The sequence below is a fragment of the Mus musculus genome, chromosome 11, assembly GCF_000001635.26.
Source record: "Mus musculus strain C57BL/6J chromosome 11, GRCm38.p6 C57BL/6J".
NCBI classification, from domain to species: domain Eukaryota; kingdom Metazoa; phylum Chordata; class Mammalia; order Rodentia; family Muridae; genus Mus; species Mus musculus.
Window position 1 is genome coordinate 60813600 of NC_000077.6, and position 6000 is coordinate 60819599.

At 45.2% G+C, this 6000-nt stretch overlaps 1 pseudogene; it reads left to right on the forward strand.

The window, feature by feature from the left end:
* Window positions 2769-5763, forward strand: Gm12611 (predicted gene 12611; annotated as a pseudogene).

A 6000-nucleotide genomic window follows, 5' to 3' on the forward strand; every position in this document is an offset into this window, starting at 1 on the left:
TCTACAAACTAACTTTACTGAAAATACCCTGCAACAACAAAGCACCAATGCACATAAAATTAAAATAAGTAAGTCTGGGGGCTGGAGAGATGACTCAGAGGTTAAGAGCACTGACTACTCTTCCAGAAGTCCTGAGTTCAATTCCCAGTAACCACATGGTGGCTCACAACCATATGTAATGGGATCTGATGCTCTCTTCTGGTGTGCCTGAAGACAACGACAGTCTACACATATGCATTAAATAAATAAATCTTTAAAAAAATAAGTAAATCTGATTTGTTTTGGTTTTCAAGGCACCACTAGCCTCTGGCTATAAATCTTTAAATTAAAAATAAAACAAACGGGGCTGGTGAGATGGCTCAGCAGGTAAGAGCACCCGACTGCTCTTTTGAAGGTCCTGAGTTCAAATCCCAGCAACCACATGGTGGCTCACAACCATCCTCAACGAGATCTGACTCCCTCTTCTGGTGTGTCTGAAGACAGCTACAGTGTACTTACATATAATAAATAAATAAATCTTTGAAAAAAAATAAAACAAAACACCCCCCCAGTCTCTAGTTGCATATGTAGCAAAGGATGGCCTAGTCGGCCATCAATGGGAGAAGTGGCCCTTGGTCTTGTGAAGATCATATGCCCCAGTACAGGGGAATGCAAGGGCCAGGAAGCTGGTGTGGGTGGGTTGGGGAGCAGGGCGGGGGGGGGGGGAGGGGGGAGGTATACTGGCTAGTTTTGTGTCAACTTGACACAGCTGGGGTTATCACAGAGAAAGGAGCTTCAGTTGAGGAAATGCCTCCATGAGATCCAACTCTAAGGCATTTTCTCAATTAGTGATCAAGGGGGAAAGGCCCCTTGTGGGTGGGACCATCTCTGGGCTGGTAGTCTTGGGTTCTATAAGAGAGCAGGCTGAGCAAGCCAGGGGAGGCAAGCCAGTAAAGAACATCCCTCCATGGCCTCTGCATCGGCTCCTGCTTTCTGACCTGCTTGAGTTCCAGTCCTGACTTCCTTGGTGATGAACAGCAGTATGGAAGTGTAAGCCAAATAAACCCTTTCCTCCCCAACTTGCTTCTTGGTCATGATGTTTGTGCAGGAATAGAAACCCTGACTAAGACAAATTGGTACCAGGAGTGGGGTATTCCTGTGACAACCTGACCATGTTTTGGGGAGGACTGTGGAAGGACTTTGGAACTTTGGGCTTGAAGATCCATCCGTTGTTAAGAGCTCTGTCGGATGTTGTGTAGGAGCTTGGAAGATAATGTTGAGAACACTGCAGAAGATGGAGGTCTGGTTTGTGAAATTTCAGAGGGAAAATTAAAGACTCTTTTCAGGGCCATTGCTGTTTTGAATGTGAAGATTCTGTAGTTCTGGTTAGCTGGGGCTGAAGAATCAGCTGTGATTAACAAGATACCAGAACTACCAAAGCAAAAACTTTGCATTACTGGGACTATTGATGCTGGTTAGCTGGAGCTAAGAAATTAGCGGTGATTAAGAAGAGACCAGCATCATTGAGGTGACATCTTCTGGGAAGTGTTTTCTGAGAGCACAGTGGCTGTGTTCCAGATATAGCCAAAGTTGTACCTTGTGCTGTGGCTGGACTTGGTAATGTGTAAGGGTCACCCAGGTGGTACTGGTTTTGAAGGCATGAAGGAGTTGAGCAGAGCAGCTGAGGCTTGGCACTGTGAGAGGCCATGGAAGGCCATTGGTGAAAGTGCAGCCTCAGTTGCAATTGATGGCCCAGGACTGAAGGGGTCATGCAGTGTTTTGGAGATGCCAGTACCATGAGATGACCACCAAGAGCAGCAGCAGCAGTGGAGTACAGGCATCTGGAGCCTAGAGGATGAAGCGTGTGCTACAAAGGGCATGGCTGGAGAAGTGACCCAAGCCCTTGGAGGAGCCCAGAAGATCATAAGTTGGATCCCAGACATTGGACGGTTGGAGATTGACTTTTGCTTTTGATTGTGGCTGTGCCCTGATATTTTCCCTCTTGAAGGAAGAAACTGTTTTAGTGGAGCCCACGGTTAAGAGACTTTTAATTGTAAAAAGACTTTGGATTTTAAAAGAGATGGATATTTTAAAGAGATTGAAATTTTAAGAATATGTAAAGACTGTGGGACTTTTAAAGTTATTTAGATCTTGGGGATGAATAAGAATGTAAGGGTTGAGGCTTACTAGTGATGTGTTTGTGTGTCAAGTTGACAAGGGGTCAATTGTACTGGCTAGTTTTGTGTCAACTTGACACAGCTGGGGTTATCACAGAGAAAGGAGCTTCAGTTGAGGAAATGCCTCCATGAGATCCAACTCTAAGGCATTTTCTCAATTAGTGATCAAGGGGGAAAGGCCCCTTGTGGGTGGGACCATCTCTGGGCTGGTAGTCTTGGGTTCTATAAGAGAGCAGGCTGAGCAAGCCAGGGGAGGCAAGCCAGTAAAGAACATCCCTCCATGGCCTCTGCATCGGCTCCTGCTTTCTGACCTGCTTGAGTTCCAGTCCTGACTTCCTTGGTGATGAACAGCAGTATGGAAGTGTAAGCCAAATAAACCCTTTCCTCCCCAACTTGCTTCTTGGTCATGATGTTTGTGCAGGAATAGAAACCCTGACTAAGACAGGAGGTATAGGGGACTTTCGGGATAGCATTTGAAATGTAAATGAAGAAAATATCTAATAAAAAAAAGCAAAAAAACCAAACCAAAACAAAACAAAAACTAGTCAACCGTCTCCATTGCCTAGGCTTGTGTGCACAGCATACTAACATCTTCTCTCTCTTCTTCTTTCAGGCATTTCTGGAGATACAGAAGCAGCTACTAGACTACAGAGGAGTCTAGGCTTCAGTGTGCTCGAAACGAGTCACAGGTCGTCAGATTTCGCCCAGATTGTTGGCAACACAGAGAATCTTGTGAGGGAATTGCTAGCTGTTCCCAACAACTACAAGGTGATCTTTGTACAAGGACGTGGCTCTGGCCAGTTCAGTGCTGTCCCTTTAAATCTGATTGGCCTGAAAGCTGGAAGAAGGTGTGCTGACTATGTGGTGACCAGAGCATGGTCAGCTAAGGCTGCCAAGAAGTTTGGGATGGGGGCTGGAGAGATGGCTCAGTGGTTAAGAGCACTGACTGCTCTTCCAAAGTCCTGAGTTTCAATTCCCAGCAACCACATGGTGGCTCACACCCATCTGTAATGGGATTTGATGCCCTCTTCTGGTGTGTCTGAAGGCAGCTATAGTGTACCTATATACATAAAATAATCTTTAAAAAGAAGAAGGAGAAGAAGAAGAAGAAGAAGAAGAAGAAGAAGGAGAAGAAGAAGAAGAAGAAGAAGAAGAAGAAGAAGAAGAAGAAGAAGAAGAAGAAGAAGAAGAAGAAGAAGAAGAAGGAGAAGAAGAAGAAATAGAGAAATAGTAGAATAGTTTGGGACGGTAAACATTGTCCCCTAAACTTGGAAGTTACACAAAAATCCCAGACCCAAGCACCTGGAACCTCAACCCGGATGTCTCCTCCTATGTATACTTCTGTGCAAAGGAGACTGTGCATGGGGTGGAGTTTGACTTCATACCTGACGTCAAGGGAGCAGTGCTGGTCTGTGTGACATGTCCTCAAACTTCTCATCCAAGCCAGTGGGTGTTTCCAAGTTTGGTGTGATTTTCGCTGGTGCTCAGAAGAATGTTGGCTCTGCCGGGGTGACAGTGGTGATTGTCTGGGATGACCTGCTGGGACTCTCCCTCAGAGAGTGCCCTTCAGTCCATGACTACAAAGTACAGGCTGGGAACAACTCTTTGTATAACACACCTCCGTGTTTCAGCATCTGCGTCATGGGCATGGTCCTGGAATGGATCAAGAACAATGGTGGGGCAGCAGCCATGGAGAAGCTCAGCTGCATCAAATCCCAAATGATTTATGAAATCATTGATAATTCTTAGGGATTTTATGTATGTCCAGTGGAACGCCAGAATAGAAGCAGGATGAACATAACATTTCTCATTGGCAACACCAAAGGAGATGAAACGATTTCTTGATCAGGCAGTAGAACTCAACATGATCTCCTTGAAGGGCACAGGTCAGTGGGAGGCATCCGTGCCTCTCTGTATAACGCTGTCACAACCGAAGACGGTGAGAAGCTGGCTGCCTCCATGAAGAATTTTTTGGAGATGCATCAGCTGTGAACATGACCAGCCACGCTCTGCCTGTGAGCAGCACACAGCATTTAGAGTAACTTGGGATTGACTACAGAAACTTAACAGACACGGATTTTTTTCCAAATACATGCTTATTACAGATTCCTTTCTCAAAGAATAATGACTAAACATTGGGGCCCTTCAGAGCTGAGGAAACTCCCAGCTAATGGCCACCTTCATTCTCAAGTGACCTGGTAACATTTTGAAAGCTTTTCTGTTGCTCTTCTAATGAATTCAGCCTGTCGGCCATCTTTGCTGCCCCCTTCTCTAGGTGGATTGAAGGACTTGCTTGGACTTTCTCCTGCTGGTTCCAACTGGTTATTATTAGGAGCATAGCACAAGGAGGTTGAGAGGCCCTATGGGCTGGATCGACAGCAGTGAGTTTGCTGGGTTCTGCAGCTGTTGGTTAAAGTCAACAGCGACTCTCGAGCGTTTTGGATCTGTATACTGCTATTCCCATAAAGAGATAGGTATGATATGCTGTGTTTATGGAGTGGGCATTGTTTTAAACACCGTACAGTTTATATCTATGCCTTTATATTTCTAATGAAATAGTTCTGCAGAGGCTTTTAGAGTTTGCTCAGCCCATGACTTTGTGCGTGACTGTCGTCTGTTCTAGTCACTTGTACCCTCCACCTACTGCCTTTTAAAGTCGCGTCATGAGAAGGATCTACACGTTCCATGAGTCACTTTTCTTGCTACAAGTAGAAGAAATGGTTGATTCTTTGCTTTTCGGGTAGGCCATTAAACAAAACTCAGTCATACCCCTGCCTTCCACCCCGAAACTGTGATCACGTGGCTGTTTTTGTAGTTTAATCAGGGCAACACTATACATTCCAGATCTATACATTGCTGACATTGCTGAGGTCTCTTCTAGTTGTTCATGTATCAATGTTTTCTTTTTCTTTTCTTTTTTTTTCTTTTCTTTTCTTTTCTTTTCTTTTCTTTTGTTTCTTTCTTTCTTTCTTTCTTTCTTTCTTTCTTTCTTTCTTTCTTTCTTTCTTTGCAGTCCTGGTCCTTTATGTCTTTGTGTACATTAGGCCATGAATTCCTATGGAATGGGCTCCAGCAGCTCCGGCTCTTTTCCGTTAGTCCTCACAAAGTGTGCTTCTCTGGGTGGCGCAGACTGGCGCTTCAGCTGCACCCAGGTGCCATTCTCTTTGGCTTCCTTTTTCTTCTGGCTGTTCTCCTTCACCCGCTTCAGAAAGCTGTCTCTATTCTTCAAGCGCTTGATGTGCTCAATCCACACATTGATCCTCTTGGCCAGAATTTTGCCCTTAACTTGCTTGTTTACAATGATGCCCACGGCATGCTGGGTGACATTGTAGACTCTTCCGGTTTTGCCGTGGTAGCACTTATGGGGCATTCCTTTCTGAACAGTGCCCATTCCCTTGATGTCTACAATATCACCCTTCTTGTAGATTCGCATGTATGTGGCCAAAGGAACAATGCCATGTTTCCTAAAAGGCCTAGAGAATGTACACCGGGTGCCTCTCCTCTTACCCTTTGTGTTCCTCATTTTGGCGAGTTACTGGAAGATGGCTGCCGCGGCCGAAAGCATATCAATGTTTTCAATCGACTGTATGGAAAACATTAAAGTTCTGAAAGAAGTAAAAAGTAAAAACAAAATTTTAGGCCTTTAGGCCCAGGCTTGGGAATGTGGCCTCTGTGGCCCAGTGCTCCGAGGTGTGCTGGTCATAAAACAGATAGAGACATTCCTCCACCCACCCGCTTCCAGGGTTCAATTCAAAGAATGGCACCCTGACCATTACTGGAACCTGCAATGCAAATGTGCTATTGTTAGGGGCTCTTAGATTGATAGGGGCTCTTAGAAACTGTC